The following is a 19035-nucleotide window of genomic DNA, read 5'->3' on the forward strand; positions in this document are numbered from 1 at the left end:
TCCTCTTCTGGTTCTGCACCCATCTCAAACTGCCATCTCCCAGTTCGCTCACCAGCCTCCTGGCCGCGACCAGTTGTCCTCCCTGGAGACTCTTGAAATTGTTCTTTCCCACTGTCCTCTCCTTGCTCTCTCATGTGCCTCTCCCTCCAGTATCTCGTCACTCCTCCTGGATGCACCCAACCCCCGGCCTAGGATATAACCCCCCCCCCCCCCCTCCGACTGTGGAGCTCCCCATGGGCCCCGACAGCCTCCACACTCTCACTCCTGCTCTTCTACCCAACAACTCCTCCCCAGTTGGGCTGACCCCAGGTCTTTAACAACTTAAGGACCAGCGCACGACTATATACGTCCTCTTTTTGAAGAGGGATTTCTTGGTAACGGCAGCAGCTGCTGCCACAACCGAGATATCCATCTCTTCAGGCATTGGTCCTGTAAACGATAATGGTGGTCTCTGCAGCAGATTCGCCATGAGATCACCATTGGCGGCGGGAGAGGGGTCCCCCTCCCACTCTCTCCCGCGCCCTCCGCCGCATACCGGAGCCTTCGGCGGAGGTGATCTGGTCCTCTTCCTAGCTGGGTATGCAGAAGAGTGAGGGAAAGATGGCCCCCACCCGTCTCTATACCATAGCAGGGCGGAAGCGACATCAAAACGTCACTTCCGTCCATACGTCTTAAAAGGCACATTTTTTGTTGTAATTTTTTCAAATGACAACATTTTTATTTTATTTTTTTAGTGCATTTTGGTCTAAATATGAGATCTGAGGTCTTTTTGACCCCAGATCTCATATTTAAGAGGACCTGCCTATTTACCTTTTAGGAGGAGGGACAGATACCTGTCAGCGAAAGATCGCCGCAGTAGCCACAGCGATCTACTACATGTCTGGTGGTTGGCTCCCCCCCCCCCCCCCTGTCTTCTGGGAGACAGTCAGGTTCCAGAAGACAGCAGGGACCAGCCAGATGCCGGAGCCTCCACCCGGAGCCAAGGGACGAGTTGGCTTTGGGTAAAGACATTGTGGGCCCAGTCCTGCATGCCATTTGTTTGACAATCCATTGCCTATTACCCTTACAAATGGCCAAAACTGTTTAACATTCGGCTCCCATTGACTTTAATGGAGTTCAGATTCAGCGCATGAACTTAAGTCATGTTTGCCAAATCCTGCTTAAACTGAACCCAGGTGTGTTTGGCTCATTACTAGCTGTGATATGTGGCAAATCTGATTTTAGTGTAACATAAAGCTTTGGTAACTTACTGTAACTCATGTTAGATACACAATAGCCCGCATTAAGCATGCATGACTGCAATGTACTAGTGACAACAAACCCTATCACACAGCCATAAGATTAAGCTGAGGTATGCAAAGGTAAAAAGAGATCCCATGTAAAAAGATTGAAACTGAAGATTTGTCAGTTACTGTTTTGACAGTTGAAGAGTCAGCACGCTGTCCCTATGTATTTATGTGTTGTGTACACCGAACCCGCACTGCGCTCAGCCAGTATGAGAGACTCGCCCTCCAACTGTTAAACTCTAACTTATATCCACTGGTTGTAAAACTGGCCTGGCAAGTTTATCCTCCCTGTTCATTTCACGTTTCCCATGGGTGACCCATAGTAACTCGCTGTCATTGCCAGCTAAAGCCACCTGGAGGAAGGAGGGGCAGACCCTGGAAGGGGCACTCAGAGAATGTGACGCTTTATAGTCACTGTTTGAGTACAGCATTGTGCCTCACATCCTGTTGTAAAATAACAGCAATTATGCACAACTAGTATGGAAAATACTGTCCTGTCCTGTCCAGTGACCGTATCATAACTGGGCATTCGCATTGGACAGTGGAATGGCAGCTGGCAAGTGATTTTAGGGGCCCATTCACACCATATGTGTTGAATTGCCCAACACATAGATAAAAGGTATTTATTTGCCTCTTGTTTTAAGCCTAGTACACACGGGCCAAATGTTGGTTGGCATCGACCGGTTCAAGAGAAACCAGCAGACATTCAGCACGTGTGTACGGCAGCCAGCCTTGCAGAAGCCCTGCCGAATGGGCCTCATGACCACAAAAGGTCTGCCGACCGGCTCCCAGTCAGCGCTCTTAGCCAAAAACCAGTAGTGTGTATGAAGCTTTAGTTCACACCAACTCATTTTGTGGACGAGGTATACACTGAGTAAAGCCTTGTACATACTACTAGTTATTTTTCGTTCAACCCAGTGGTTGGGTTGAAACTCAGGTTGGAGCCGCTGTACTAACAATCCAATGTTTGTACAGCAATTTCCCCTACTGTGCTATTGTAGTCTGACATGGGGATGGCCCCCCACCAGAACACTGCGGTCAGCGCTCTCAGCTATTGGCTGAGAGAGCTTATCGGGAGCCAGTTGGCAGAACTTTTTTCGGTCACAACCCTTCTACGGAAGCCAGACGCACAGCCGGCTTCTGTCAGACCAGCTGCTGTGCACATGGACCGAATGGCAGGTTCCACTGGCCAGGTCAATAGAAACTGGCCAATGTTGCCCAATAGTCGGCTTGTGCATACTAGATTTAAGATGGGCTGTATTTTCCCAGGAGCACAGGTTCCGCAGGATATGGCGTACATCGTCGGGGCCCAGAAATGGCAGATTACAAGGGCCCCCTTGGCAACAAGACAGCTACAGCAAGTAAAAAATATATTTTCCCCAAATGCTGTTATCGAGCAGAAAGGAAAAAATTTATATAAAGATGAAAATATGGGTGGCACTCCGCTTGAATTGCATTACCTACATTAACCACTTGCCCACCGTGAGGCGATGTGACTCTCATTCTGGGACAACGTCAAAAGATGTCCCAGCATGTACATTTCCCAGAAAGTAGGTGAATGTGCCCTGTAGGCAAGTGTGCTATGCGTTTCTTTGCACAGGAAAACATGCAGCTGTGGGGGAGCCATTACGAAATGGAAGCTTTTGTGCTGACAGGAGGAGAGAGGCAAATGAGCAGAAAACGTAATTCAAATACTTACCGTAATTTTCCTTTCCCGACGAGCTCCATGGCAGCACAGCTGGGCAAAGGCTCTGCCCCCCCATGCCTCCAGGACTTATATAAATTTGAGCCCACCTTTAACTAGTAAATTAGTCCTACCAAGCTGGGTGAGATCTGTGCTGCCATGAAGCTCGTCAGGAAAGGAAAATTATGGTAATTATTTAAATTCTATTAAATTTCCATGTCAGCACAGCTAGCCAAAACAGGGGAGGGATAATGCTACACACTCCAAGTCTGACAAACAAAAAAAAAACACAGAAGCCAGGATGCCTCTGCCAAACTCAACTGTCATTAATCCACAAATATGAATATTTTGATGCTCACAAAGCTGCCTTGCAGATAGTTTCAGACACTCGGCCCGCTGCCACTCTCAAGGTTGAGACCCTTCTAGTGAAGAGTACAGTGATTCTCCTGGCACAGAAAACCCTTTCAACTTGTAGGACAAGGAGATGAGCTTTACCAACCAAGAGGCAATAAACTTGCTGGAAGCAGTAAAATCATTGTGTTCCACCTGGAATGACAAACAGATGCTCCGACTTCCAGATGGCAGAAGTCGCCTTGATCAAACATTTTAAATCTTGGCCCACATCCGATGGGATAAATTTCTTGAGTACTCAACAAAAGGAATGTAGGAGGACAGCCTCTTGTGTAATATGAACTCTGAAGGTCTGTTCAGGCACAAATTTGATCATTGGCATGAGTACCACCCTGTCTGGGAAGTACACGAGTATGGGTTCTTTAAACCCCAAGGCCACCAATGCTTGCTCTCTTCTGGCTGATATTATTGCCACCAGTAATGCAGTTTTCAGTGAGAGGTACCACAGGGTGATTGAAGGCATCTTCACCCAACCAACAACAATGGGAGATCTAATTTCGGGAACAAATTTGAGGTTTTATCCAAATTGCATCTTATATAGTATAATTAAGTGTTGGATGCCAACTGTATGCCGGTGAAGGCAGAGATAGCCTAAATGTGTGCCTATAGCATACTTGCGCATAGACCTTAATCAAGCCATGCCTGCTGGCATTTCACAACAGGCTTTTGAAGAGTCCAGCACAGAATCTTGATCAGCAATAATACTGGGAATTTATGCTATATTCTACTATAGGCACGCTTAGCGCTTTCTTGTTTTTTTTTTTTTTTTTAATTAGTCCTTTCTTGTTTTCGTAAGAATATTCACAATCTTCACAAAGCATTCAAAATCCATCTGCCTCTCCAGACCCAGGCCATCGGCTTGAGCCTGTCGGTTGTTGCATGAATGGGACTTTGGAGAAGATTCGATCCTACAGGCAGAGGGAGTCAACCCTTGACACTCATAAGGATGAGCAGAGGGTACCAAGGCCCCTTAGGCCAATCTGGGATCATCACCAGAACTGTCCGCTTCCCTCACCTCAGCTGGAAGCAGAGATTCAGACAGAGTAGCAGAAAGGCATAAGCTGTCTTGGAGATCCACTCTGCGGTCAGCAACTCCACCCCGATTGCTTGCGGATTCTGGGCCCCGGAATGAAACTTCAGCAACTTGATGTTGACTGGGGATGTGAGCGGTCTACCTCTGGAAGAAAAATACCAAGCTCTGTTAGTTCTCAAAAGACTCACAGTAGTCTGAACCATTCATTGTTGTCCTGAACAAATAGTTTGCCTGAAGATTCTTCTGACCAGGCACATAGGCTGCAGAAGATTGACTTGGGCGGATTCTAGAATAAGAGAAACCTCCTTCAGAAGGTAGAGACCAAGCCTTGTTTCCTGATGTAAGTCACAGTCGTTATGCTGGCCAACTTTACCAGGACAGGCTTATCCCGGATGAGGTGACTGAAGGCTAAGAGCCTGAAATGCCGTTCTCAACTCCAGGACATTGAAAAACCATCTTGGACCCTTGAAAAAGACCATTAGCCCTGAGCCCATTGCTCTTGAAGTAGAGCTCCCCTACTACTTTGCTGGTGTCTTACTACACCCACCAGCCACTAAGTCATCAGAAGGGAATGACATTGCAGATGATTTAGTTTCTTCAAACACAAGTTTAGGCCACTGGTCCAGAAACCTGACTTGAATGGGAGCGAGAGTTAAACTGTGCCTACCTGAGCTGCTGGATTGAAGCGATTTCTATGGCTCAATCTGAGACATGATATGGCCTAAAATACAATAGCAGGAATAGGAGAGTCAGGACACCGACTAACACACATCTTCTTTCTCTATCTGCAAAGTAGAGAGTGTCCTGACTTGCCTGCTCGCCCTCTACCCCCTCAAGAGGCTTTCTCCACACCAGGAAGAAAGCCTCGCATTACGGTGTTGCGTTAGACAGAAGAACAGGAAGTGAGCATTTCTCAGAAGAAATAAGGACATTTAAAAGCAAAATCGAAGGATGAGGTAAGTGAAGGAGGACTGCACTAAGGTAAAGGAAGCTAGTTAGGGAAAAACATTTTTTCCTTTACAACCCCTTTAGGTGTATTGGCCACTTGATTAATAAATAAGACAACCTGTTAGGTATCATCAGCCTCATCTCTGGTTGCTTAATCAAAGTAAGATTCACACAGTCATGTTCCTCCACATCTTCCTAGCTATTAGGAAGGCTATTCGACTGGTCATTGGCAGAACATATAACCATGTAAAGCAAGACTCATACAGCTATGCAGCTATGTTCATCCATGTCTTCTTTATTGAAAAGCCTGAAGAGGGCTGTTTGTTCGGAGACTGGTAATTACCAATAGATAACTTTTCTACAGGGTTTTGCCTGCCATTTAACAAACCAGCACATAAAAATAATTAAATGCAGTAAAATACTTTGCTTAGTAACAAACCCCAATGGGTTAACCACTGTTAGAGGGAGACTGAAGCCTTCATCTACAGCCCTGATTCACCAGGTGGTTAATGAGCTAAACCTTTCTCTGCCAGGAATCATAATGAAAAAGTTTGTTCAGAACAGCAATAAAAAGGTAGGAATTTGCAACAGAATTATAATAATATTCTGCAATGTACACAAACCAATGAATTGTAGACATCATAAACTTTCTTCTCCCCATTTTTTTGGGGTGAAAAACTGGGGAGACAAAAGATCAATCAGGCATATGTGTTCACAATCAATGGGTGGACCGGATGGTCGGCACGATCCAGAGGCACTCCAGGCATTTCTTGTTGGGATCTGAATGGAGGTAGCCACAAATGGAACCGGTGGACCCAGTTGCTCACGACCAGTGTTCAGTCGGACATGGATATCCCAATCTTATGGGAGAACCGAATGACACAAAGGGTCCAAGGACAATCCAAAAGCATTCGGTGGGTTCTTTATGGGTTCTTTATGGTAATAGCCCTAACTGAGGAACAAATGGCCAAATGGAAGAACTGAAAAAAAACTCACGTCCACAGAACATGAAAGAAAAGAAAAAGGGGCTTCCAATGGTGCAGGTCAAAAAAAGGATGGGGTTTTATTTGTAAAATACCAACATACAGGTAAAAAGTGATCATTGTATAACAGCAATATGGGGAGCGGTGTACCTAGCCCGATGCTACTGGGGCATCTACCTGTTCCCCCATATTGCACATATAAAAAGTATAAACCAATAATTAACCAATCAGTCAAGATCTCAATGCTACGGCCTGTGATTGGAGGGGAGCCAGTCAAATGATATGCTAAGCTCCAACTCACAAACCAGGAACCAATGACATAAGACACTATAAAACACTTCCAGGTTAGTGATGACTCACTGTGTGTACCCGGAAGCACCTAAAATATACACATGATCAGAAACATATGAAAAAGCCAGCGAAAATCGGGTGTGAAGGTCATGTGATTGCTCCTATCCACTCACAACCCAGCCTCGAACATTATCCAGGTCAAACACTATCACAGTGCAGGCCTGGCAACCAATGGTGAAAGCGCGGGCATGAAGAAACAACATCCTGTGTGGACCCAAAGGGACCACTCTGCGTCATGACGCTGCACGTCTACCGTGCAGTCAACTCAAACAGAGTCTCCAGTGGAACGGCTCGTAGACTGCCATGTGTCCAATTACGGGACATCGCGCGTACAGCGTTTCCTGACGAGATTCTTGGCAAGAATCTCTTGCCGGCCGAGTGTACAGACACACCATTCAAAAGAACCGCCGTTCTTTTGAATGGCATGAATGCGGTGACGTCATCGACTACGACGAGCATGCGCTCGTCACATTCGATGCCGTCACCGCCATCTTGCTTCACCCTACCTATGCCTTGGAAGCTACCGCGCATGCTGTGTTGAAGTCATTTTGAGCATGCACAGGTTTCCATGGAGAGGCAAGTATACACACGCTCGGGTTTCTAGGCAGGAAAACAATTGGCAAGAATCTCCCGATGAGAAAATAGAGAACAGGTTCTCTATTTTTGGGACCAGTTGTATTAAAAAGAAAGTTTTTGGAGTGCGGCTGTCCCAGCTTCTTCTCTTCTAATTTACAAAAACAGGTTTGTTCAGTCTTGAACTCGTATTTTTCTAAGATACGGTCACTACGGTTTAAGAAAAAAAGCAAAACAAAGGGGAGGCAGACACATTTTTCTGCCTGATTTTTTTTTTTATTTTCCTCGTTTTCAATCTCCAATCTTTTTTGGTATAGCCTTTGGTAACCCATTATATTGTCTCCTGACTATGGGAAGTCTCTCTGTGTATCAGAGTATTTTATTCTGGCTTTTCGCTACGAAAATAAACCATCAAGGCACTGAAAATACACCACCTCATCTCAACTATATTAGATTCATGTTTTCCCTGATATGTAGCAGTTTTAGTACTTAGTATCTTTATTATCCAAGATTTTTTTTATTTCTTACATAATATTTACTAAAACTTTCATTTGTTAATCTAAATTAGTTTTAATTAATTTAATGATTTTTTTTTACATCACTTCCCAAAATATAACAGTAGTTTCATTGCAATTCATAGTGTTTTCATGCCCCAGTATTGTTTCATTTGTTTAATATTTACACATTTTTGTGTTATTTTTACCTCTTACTCCTTCTGTATTGTAATTGTACTGTCCCCCTTTATATTGTATATCGCTGCGTGTTGCCACTATGTAAATCCTGTATAAATAATAATAATTGTATTTACACACTTTTTTTTACATAGTATTTAACATTCCAAATTAGTTTTATTTCCCACAACAAATTTACTAAACCTTTCATGTGTTACTCTGAATTGACTTTAATGAACTAAAGAAATTCACTTCCTAAAACATAACAGTAATTTCTTCATAATCCAGAAAGATTTTACATACCAGACTTGTTTAATTTTTCACGCCGTATGTGCATGTTTTTGTGTTTTTATTTACACATCACGTAATATTTTGTTTAAAGATTTTATTGGAATTTTAAAATAGGTTGTACAATAAAGCAAAAAACATCTATTAATACATCAAGATAAATAACAGAACGAATGAATGAAGTGAATTAAAAATATCCACGGAACAACAAAAGTCAAGAGAATACATATCTCTTTGTTTTTCATAACTGATGATAACAAGTGGAAAATTCTATCAGGAATGGATAATAATTGTTTAATAACTATTTTCCAAATAAGAATCACCAAGCAAAACATAAAAAGAAAAAGAAGAAAAAAGAAAAAAAAAAAAAAAAAAAAAGGGGGGGGGGGATAGGGAGTCTCGGTAATTTGTCATATAAAAGGTCAGGGTAGTCTCAGTCAGAAGCAGGGCGATGGGTTAAGTTACGAAACTCTGTAGAGTCAGTAAAGCGTATCCAACATTTCCATTTATCTTGAAATTTAGAGGGAGAGTCCAATGATTGAAGAATCAGATCTTCCATTTCCGCTATTCATTTAATTCTTTGAAGCCATTCTGAAATGCTAGGAGGAGAGGTGTCCTTCCAATGTGTTGGGATACAGAGCTTTGCTGCATTAATCAAATGTAATACTATGGAATTCTTATAAACGTGGTAGGGTAGTGAGGTATGATGTAATAAGAATTGGGCAGCGGTGAAGTTCGGAGAGTAAGTAGTGATTAGGGGAATAATACGGTAAACCTCTTTCCAAAATGTTTGTATGATTGGGCATTCCCACCAAATATGTATGAGAGTACCCAAAGCAGACTTGCAACGCCAACAGGTAGGTGAAGTGGAAGGGCTAAATTTGTGAATAACATTAGGTGTTCTATACCATTTGGAATATATTTTATAACCGTTTTCTTGAGTGAGAACATTCAGAGAGCCCTTATGGATGAATGTGAAAATGTGACGCCATTCGTTGGTAGATATGTGTATATCAAGAACCCTTTCCCAATATTGAACTTTTTCATCCATTTCAAGATCAACATCAGAAAATAATAGTGAGTACGTTTTCGATATGAGATGTCTTTGCGGGCTATTACTAACACATAACATTTCAAAGGGGGTTTTAGGCCTGTTCCAAGTCAAAAGAGAACCAGAGTTTGAAATAGAATTTAGCATAATCTCATAGTCCATTTTAGAAATAGTGAGGTTCGGGAAAGTAAGACAAAATGCGTCGTAAGTCAAAAATTTACCATCTTTGAAAAAGAGTTCCGCTCTTAATGAAGGAAATAAAGTAGGATCTATGGAGATGGATACAGCGGATTCAGAAAAAAGATTAGGGATTATAGGGAAAGGTGTCATTGGGCCCGGGGAAGACGATATGTCAAATTTAGCACATATTAACCTAAAGACTTGTAACGTGGGACCAGTAAGGGGGTGCGAGCTATTGCCTCGGGGTATATTACGGGGGTTCGTCCAAGGAAGGTGATATAAAGGAATTTTAGAAGAAAGTCCCTCAAGATCAATCCAATCTTTGGTCTTCTTATGAATGTGCCAATCAATAACACGGGACAAATGGCAAGACCAATAATATTTTTGTATATTTGGTAAACCTACCCCACCTAACAGTTTAGGGTTGAGTAGAGTATCCCACTTAATCCTGGGTTGGTTGGAATCCCAAATAAATTTTGAACACAATTTTTTATATAATTTAAAGAAGGAAGCTGGCAATTTAATCGGGATGGTTTGCAAAAGATAGAGTAATCTGGGGAGGATATTCATCCTGATTATGGCTATTCTTCCAAACCATGAAAAAAGGTTTTTGTCCCATTTTAGGAGGTCATCCTGAATAGATTTAAGCATAGGTAGAAAGTTAGAGGAATATAAGTCCTTTAGTAGAATGGGTATGCGTATGCCTAAATAGGTTAGCGAATGCGTTTCCCATATGAATGGGAATATACGTTTGCACAGGGAAACCACATCATTCTGCAGAGTGATATTTAAAGCTCTGGATTTATTAAAATTGATTTGAAAGTTGGAAATTGAAGAGAAAATTGAAAAGTCCTTTATTAGATTAGGTATAGTATTAACAGGATCCGTTAAAAAGAGCAGGATGTCATCTGCATAGGCTGCTAATTTGTATAGTTTGTCATTGATATCAACACCTTTAATGCTGGGATTAGATCGAATTCTCCTAAGGATAGGTTCCAGAGTTAAAACAAATATGATTGGAGACAGAGGACATCCCTGGCGGGTTCCGTTCGACACGGAGAAAGCCTCCGACAGGCATCCATTAATTTTTATTCTAGCAGTGGGAGAGGAGTAAAGAGTAAGAATGTAACGTAACATGCGGTCACCAATCCCAAGGGCTTTCAGGCATTCAGCCATATAGTCCCAAGCAACCCTGTCGAATGCTTTCTCCGCGTCGAGGGAGAGGAAGAATCCAGGTGTAGAGTGTCTCGTCAGCCAATGATGGATATTGATGGCCTTTTGGGTATTGTCTCTAGATTCACGTCCAGGGACAAAACCAACCTGGTCCAAAGAAACTAAATTAGGGATTAATGGCAATAATCTATTTGATAAAATTTTAGCATAAAGTTTCAAATCAACATTAAGGAGGGAAATGGGCCTATAGTTAGAGACTAAAAGTGTGTCTTTACCAGGTTTAGGAATCATCGTGATGTGTGCCTCAAGAAGATCCCTGTTGTTGTTGAGAGGTTGATCTGGGATTGAGTTGAAAGTTTTCAAAAAATAAGGGAGCACAATATCTGTGAAGGTGTTATAGTAGCCTACACTCAAACCATCCGGACCAGGACATTTGCCAGTTTTCAGCTGTTTAAGGGCAAATTTAGATTCATCCCATTCCAGTGGGCGGTCCAAATATTCGGCCTCCTCTTTAGTGATGGGATTAGGGCTGTGAGTTACTAAAAATTCTGTGATCAATTGTTTTCTACGTGTGGAATGGTCGAAACTCTGGTCAGCAGAAATATTATAAAGGTTTGAGTAAAAAATCTTAAATTGTGCAGCAATATCAGTGGAAGAGTGAAATTTTTTCCCTGAGGGGTCAGATATGGAGTGAATAGTCGTGTTAGATTTATTATTTTTCAGGGCTCTAGCTAGCAATTTCCCGGATTTGTTGCCAAATTCATAGAAAAGCTTATGGGACAGCATAAATTTACGTTTGGTTGTTTTATTCAATTCCTCAAGTAGAAGCTCTCTGGCATGAAGAAGTTCATTATATGCTTCAATCGCTAACGACTGTTTGTGTTTGTTTTCAAGTATACGAATACGGTCAGTCAGAGCAGCTATGTGAGCTCGGTGAGCCTTTCTACGCTTTGAAGCCAGGGAAATGAGTAAGCCTCTAATGACACATTTGTGAGTCATCCATAGGTTCAGAGGTTGTATTTCAGAGGAATCATTTTCTCTAAAAAAATGGGTTAGGTGAGAAGTAATCAATTCTACATTTTCAGGGTTGTTAAGGAGGGAATTATCAAGCCTCCATATAAAAGAATTAATTGGTTTATTGGAGAGAGTAATGGAAAGTGTTATTGGATGATGATCAGAAAGGATCATAGGTTCAATGGACGCTGAGATTAATGAGTCAAGTTCTGTCTGGTTCAAGAAGAAATAATCAATCCTGGAGTATTTATTATGAGGTGGAGAAAAGAAAGTGTAATCTTTGGCCTTAGGATGTAAAGTGCGCCATGTGTCATGGAGTGTAAAGTCTTTAAGCAAGTTTTTAATTGAACGAAGAGCGGAATATGGCAAAGTGGAGGTACCAGAAGAAGAGTCAATTAAAGGATCCAGAGTCACATTAAAATCTCCACCTAATATTAACATACCAGATTGGAAATGGAAGAGAGCGTCGAAAGTGTCCCTGATGAAAGGGACTTGTTTTTTGTTCGGGACGTAAATGTTAGCTAAGGTAATGTCTTTGTTGTAAAGAGTACCTTTCAAAAAAATATAACGACCTCCAGGATCAATTAAGGAATCCTGGACTCGCAATGGGCAGTGTTTAGAAACAAAGATTGAAACCCCCTTTGATTTGGAATCCGGATTAGTGGCGTGATAATCAACAGGGTACAGATTATTGTGAAAATTTGGAATATTGTCGGACTTAAAATGGGTTTCCTGTAAAAAAACAATATCTGCTTTAGCTTTACGTAGCAATAAAAATAGTTTCGACCTCTTCTCAGGGATATTGAGGCCCTTAACATTTAAAGAGTACAAATTGATAGTTTGTGAGGAATTCGAATTGTTGTTGTTTGGCTGTGACATTTGACCTTAAGAGTAATGAATTGTACACAATAGGAGGGAAAAAAAAAAAAAAAAAAAATATTTAAAAAAAAAAGGGGGAAAAAAAAAAAAAAACCGAAGAAAAAAAAAAAAAAAACCACGGAGAAAACCGATATGTTTTCTTAACCGTAAATATTACAAAGGTTTGGTCCAGAACAAAGTAGTGGGAATGCAATCAAGGACGGCAATGCCCACCACCCTATTACTGAGAGGGGTTGGAGAGCCCGGATCGAGAAGAGACTAAAATAAAGGACCTATATCCCGCCGCCACGGTATATATAAAAAAAAAAATATAGGTATAATAAAGGAGAGGTTGTTGTAAGATCAAAAAAAAAAAAAAAAAACGTGAAAACAGCAAGGATATGAAGAGGAAAGTAAATAATGTGATGCAATAAGTAAATGAATAAGATATAAATTACTATGCGGCAATAAAAGATAACAAAAGTAGAGCCGGCAGACATCGGTGGAATTGTATACAATGAAAACTTACCCAGATATTGGAACATATAAATATTTAATCTAGCGTGAGTGAAGAAATCAGCCTCTATGTGTAAGCAAAATCAGAGTAAATGAGACATATAAAAAAGGAAAAATATCTCAGCAGTGTAGGATTATTTTGTTTTGCTAAACCATAGAGGAGACTGAGTAAAGAGTATCCAGATAACAATAGGTTTAAAATACAGGAGATTAAAATAAAAGTCCTGGGTTTTAACCACTCATAGAAATAGTGCGTGCAAACATTTTCAGCAAACAATAAGAAATTAACTAGTATGCTAATGGATACAAAAGGATGTAACAATATTATTAAATCTTTCAAAAAAGGAAAAGAGAACATTGTATCAATTAGTTAGAAGAGATAAATAAAATTTTCCCTGTGTGTAAACAAGAAATCCTAAAAGGAAAAACAACTATGGTCTATGTGTTAAACACAGAGCATAGAATGTAGCATTACTGTGGGGATGATAACACTCAGCAACAATTAGATAACAAGGTGAAGAAAGTTTAGGCATAAATCTGCACATGTGAACAAAATAAAAGTATCATACTGACATATGAGTCAGACAATAGGTAAACAGTCCTACGGGACACAGGCAGAACGAACAGCGCTGTTCTTCATTACTTGCAGCGTGACTTTCGTGAGCAGGGAGAGCTGGTTGGTTCAGCCTGCGGTCCGCGTGATGTAAGAGAGCTCCTGTCAGTAGAGGGAGAGCGCCTCCTACGCATTCTTGCAGCTTGTGTTTCCATAGCGTCGGATGATCCAGGGTCCTTCTTCTTGTGTGCGTGACGGAACTCCGCGTACCAGTCAGGGACATCAATCAACGGTAAAGAAAGTGCGTCACAGAAGGGTTTGAGGTCCTCAGGTACTTTTAATAGGGCAGTGCGGCCCTGGTGCGTAGCAGAAAGTGCAAAGGGGAACTTCCACCTGTAAACAATGCCCTTGCTACGTAGAATCTCAAGTAGTGGCTTAAGGTCTCTTCTGTTCTTTAGGGTAATGCTGGACAGATCCTGAAAAATCTGTATACGCGCTCCATTATAAGAGAGATTGGATTTTAGTCTGGCGTTTCTAAGAATTTCTTCCTTTAGCCCATAGTCAATCAAGCAACAAATCACATCTCTAGGGGGGTCAGTGTCTTTCCTCCTCGGTCTAAGGGCTCTATGGAAACGTTCCATCCCTATTAAGGACTGGGGGGGTTTACCTAGAATTCCATTAAATAGTTCGGTAACACATCCAAGTAGGTGGTCGAAATCAATTTCCTCAGGGAGTCCCCTAACACGAATGTTGTGTCTTCGTCCTCTGTTCTCCAAGTCCTCAGTGTGACGTTGGAGGTCTCTCAATTGAAGTGTATGGGTATCCATTTTAAAAGCCATACGGCGAAGCACCGTGTCATGTTGAGCGGTAGTTACTTCAACGTCCTGCACTCTAACAGCAATGTCGCGTATGTCGATACGCAGTTCAGCTATAGCTGCGGACAATGACTCTTTAAATGTCTCTTTAATGTCAATCGCGACTGATCTAAGGTCCATCAAACTGGGCTGTAGAGATCCAATGTTTGGTAGTTCTTTTATATTATCAGCCGCCATTCTGGAATCAATTTTCAATTTCAATCAAAACAGGGGATAAAAGCTCTGACTGATATCGAAGTGAGGGCCTCTAGATATTGTCAATGAGGCTGCAACAAATCGCTGATTGTGATTCCGAAATCGATAATCGCTTTTTCAAAAATCGATCACTAAGATCAGTAGTATCTTGAGAATCTAATAGGATAGTAGTTGTGTAGAAATCGCGATTAATTACCCTCCGGCGATCAAAAGATGAGCCGTAGCGGCGGGAGCCAAGGAGTTAAGCAGCCATCCTCAAGCCAGGTCAAGCCACGCCCCTCCATCACGTAATATTTTATATCCTAGGATTTGTTTTATTTCACACATAATAATTACCAAAGCTTTCATTTGTTATTCTGAATTCATCGTAATGGATGGAAATATCCTTTGAACTAAAGAGAATTACCCCAAGGGCAACACATAATCGTGAAACTGCAAAATAATTAAATCACCCTTTGGGCCTGGTTCACACCTTTGCAGGTTGCAGTTTGCATATTCCGGGTGCATTTTGCGTTTTGCTTTTTTAAAACACGTTTTTCATCCATTGAAGTCTATGGAACCAAAAACCAGAAAAAGTCCCTAGCCCTTTCCATAAAATGCACAAATGTGAACTACAGCCATAGGAAACCGTGTTAAATGATCTGAAAACGCACAAAAAAATGCATAGGTGTGAACCAGGCCTTAGGACTCGTACACACAATCTGATTTTTGGCCAACCAGGCATTGGCCTTTTGTCAAAAGGGCGTGTGCCTAGATTTTGTCTTGCATACTAATGGCACACAATTGTCGGCCAACAAACACAAACGTAGTGACGCACTAGGTGGAATTTCAGCTCTTGAACGCCACCCTTTGAGCACCTTCTGCTAATGTCGTGTTGCGTGAACATTGATTCCAAGCATGCTTGTTTCTACTTTGGACTTGTGTGATGGACTTTTTTTTTTACAGACGATACGGAAATCTGGACATCCTGCCATCCAACATTTGTTGGCCAACAATTGTCTGAAGGAGCGTACCAACGGTCAGATTTTAGACCAACAGTCTGTCATCACACAATCCCCTGCCAACAATCGGATCGTGTGTATGAGGCTTTAGAGCCAGTGTCACGGTGAGCATTCTTGGATCTATTTTAGGAAAGATTAGACATTGGTTTCGTCCTCTGACTGAACTATAGATCCCAGCAGTTTCTTTCAGTGGGTAGCACAAACTATTATGTTAGTGCACAAGGTAAGTAGCATGAATTGCTCTGTGTCAGGATGGAGATATTAAAGGTCTAAAGGGCTCAGTCAGTGCTACAGCTACTGCAACTCTCAGCATTCCCTGTCCTTAGCTATCCAGAAATAAGACAGGACGTTAGATGCTCAGAATGCAAACTCATTTATATAGATACCAAGGTGGGCATACAATCTCTGCAGATTGCAAGGCTGCACAAGAGCCCTGTGGGACTTTGGGGTTTGTTTCTACTAAACGTGAGTCAGATAGGTGCTGGGACCCCTCTGTCAATTGATACACAGTAAATTATTTTTTTATTTGGTGAGCAGTTGAATGCGGGGCCTAAAAATTTAGTTTCTTTGGTGACTTTTCCCACCACTGGCAGACTCCATATATAAAACAACATCTTATTCCTAAACAGTTTTTGAAAAAGATTTCAAGAGACTTCAAAAAGTGTAAAGACCTAATTTACACGACCGTAATTTTTTTACTGCGTAATGATCTGTAAAATTGATGCATATAGATGCATTTAAATGCGCAAAGAAGCATATGTGTACATATTTTGTTTTTATGAGAACCCCCCCCCTTTGTTCAGACTTCAAGTGGGAGTAAACTCCATTTGTTGATGTTTAGCTATAGGTAAGCATATACCATATACTGTGGCTTACCTATAGGTACAGTAAATATCCCTTAAACGTGCGCTGTTTGGGAGATATTTACTTGTGAATGCACCGGTGACACCACCGAAGCATGCGCTCTGTAGGAACGGCATACCTGTGCCATTCCTGTGGAGCCCTGTTTAATGAACAGTGATGTCATCGCTTTGGTACAAGCAATATCTTGCAATAAATATATATGACAACAGTTACTCTGTCCCCAATTAGTCTTGAGTATAGGAAAAGAGACGGCATACAGAACAGTACAATATACTTGACTTGAGGGGGGAGCTGTGGTTACCTTTATCGCTGTAAATGTGGAAGAGCTTTACTTAGGCTCCATTCACTCCTATGCAGTTTGCTTTTGAGTGTTTCTGCTGTGCTTTTTGCAGTGTTTTTTTTTTTTACCACAATTCTGCCACAATTTGCGGATTTTATGCTCATTTTATTTATTTTTTTTGCAGATAAAAAAACGTCATAGCAAAAAAATGCAGTAAAATTGCACTGCATGCTTTTCTGCAGCTTCTCCATAGAAGTCTATTAGCCCAAAAACAGCACGGTTTTGCATTAAAAAAAATATAAAAAAAAGTCCCTGGCCCTTTTCAAAAACGCAGAGACACAAAAATGCATTGATGTGGCCGTGTTCCATAGGAATCCATGTTAAAAAAAAATAAATAAATAAAGTCCTGCGTTTCTGTAAAAAGCATGAAAAAAAAAACGCACTGGTGTGAATTAATCCTAACACAGCAGTGACTTTTAAAATAACTTTTGCATCAAAATCTACAAGTCACACACATATGTATCATCACTTAGCAGCAAAATGTAATAAAACAAAAAGCAATTATCTTACTAAGAAACATCAGATTTAAACAGCAGAACCTCAGCGCTCTGCAGAAAAGGTGAAAGCTGACATCAATAGGAGGCAATGTCCTCCCAAAATGAGCTGTGCCTTTATACTGCATATCATTATAGAATATCCTATTATGTTTCCATTGTAAGGTAAAGAATGATGCCCTCTTCCTGCCCAATGTCTGGAGCCTGGCACTGGTTTCCTAATATATGTGCAGACCCCTAGTTGTCAGGGCTTTACTAAATAATAAAAAGTTTGTCTATATTTTCATACATTCTACATTTATATATTTCGGTCTTCCAGCTCTGATCTATGTTCAGAAGTAGTAACAGGGAAGAGTGCAGCATAGGACTTACCCCAGCAACATCAGAGCTGACACTGAGCTGTCTCCTGTCATAGGTGCTGACGACACACCCACTCAGGTGAGTGCAGGCAGGTGACCCCGCCCACAGGTGATCAGAGTGCATGGTAATGGTTTCCTAACACCAGATTGTCTGTAAACACACAAGAAGCACATTTTTTTGTTGTCATTCTGCAGTTTAGGTTAATTGGAGAGCCTGTGCAGAAGAAAAGTGAAAGTAGTAGCAGCCATAGAGGACTGTCGGGCCCGTGAGGCCTAGAAGTGCAGAGGTTCTCCACAATTCATGCCGGGAACATTGCCTCTTAGCAAAACTGTTTTATTCATTTTGGATATAGTAAGGCTCCTAGCATTTTTCATAAGCTCCAAAAAAGCTAGGAAAAAAAATCGCTGGATGAAAAATATTGATAATAGCATTTTTATGCCAGCTTCTAGTAGCATTTTAGTAGAAGCTTTAAGGCCCCTTTCACACGTGTGCGACTTTTCCTGCGACTTTGGACATCAGCGTGGCATGACAAGTCGTACTCCACGATTTCCAATGATAAACATTCATATCTGTGCGACTTCAAGTCGCACCAACTTCAAAGTAGTCCCTGTACTACTTTGGTCCAACTTTGACCTCAATTTTACACAGGCATTCCCTGAAATCGCATCAAAATCGCGCCAGTGTTAAAGGGGCCTTAGAAGCATTTAGGAGCGATATCATTTTATTAACGTTTTTGCAGTACATGAAGAAAAAAAAACAAAAAGCTGTTAGTGGCATTTTAGTAGCAGTTAGGAGCATTCATCGTTTTTTTCTGTTGGAAAAACACTCCAAGAAACTCTACAAAAAAATATATGTTTTTGCTCCTAAATGCTGAAGCTCAAAAAATGATAATAGCCTAAATGAGTGTACATGGACACATAGGATAATACTATTTAGCTTCTAGGAGCAGTAAAATGCAAGGGGGACTGGCATCACTGAGAGGCAGAGCTAGGTGCCGGCGCTGGCTCTGCAGTGAAAACTGAGCGATCCAACACCACTAAGGCTGGTTCACACCTATGCAAATTAAATGCAGGTTCCCCCCATCCGATTCGCATGACAGGAGATGGTGATCGACTCTCTATGGAGACAGTTCACATATCTCCGGGGCGGCTGCAGAGTCTTTGTTTCAGTTTCAGGGCCAAATTCAGGCAAAGATTCGGCCCTGATTCATCCCTGAAACGGAGTCTCTGAGCAGAGATTCGGGACTGTCAGTCACAGTCAGCGGCCCTCTGCTCTCCCCTCCAGGGCTCACTGGAGCACTAGGCTGTAGAGGAGGGGGGCTGGCATCACTGAG

General features: G+C 41.6%; 1 protein-coding gene across 3 annotated transcripts in view; it reads right to left on the reverse strand.

The window, feature by feature from the left end:
* Positions 1-17807, reverse strand: part of LOC120913867 — a 36188-nt gene extending 18381 nt beyond the window's left edge. For all 3 annotated transcript variants that reach the window (XM_040324170.1, XM_040324171.1, XM_040324169.1), the window contains exon 1: positions 17715-17807. The gene's annotated coding sequence lies outside the window, so the exon portion shown is untranslated. The remainder of the gene's footprint in view (positions 1-17714) is intronic.
* Positions 17808-19035: the final 1228 nt, after the last annotated feature.

The sequence above is a fragment of the Rana temporaria genome, chromosome 9 (genome assembly GCF_905171775.1).
Source record: "Rana temporaria chromosome 9, aRanTem1.1, whole genome shotgun sequence".
Classification (NCBI taxonomy): domain Eukaryota; kingdom Metazoa; phylum Chordata; class Amphibia; order Anura; family Ranidae; genus Rana; species Rana temporaria.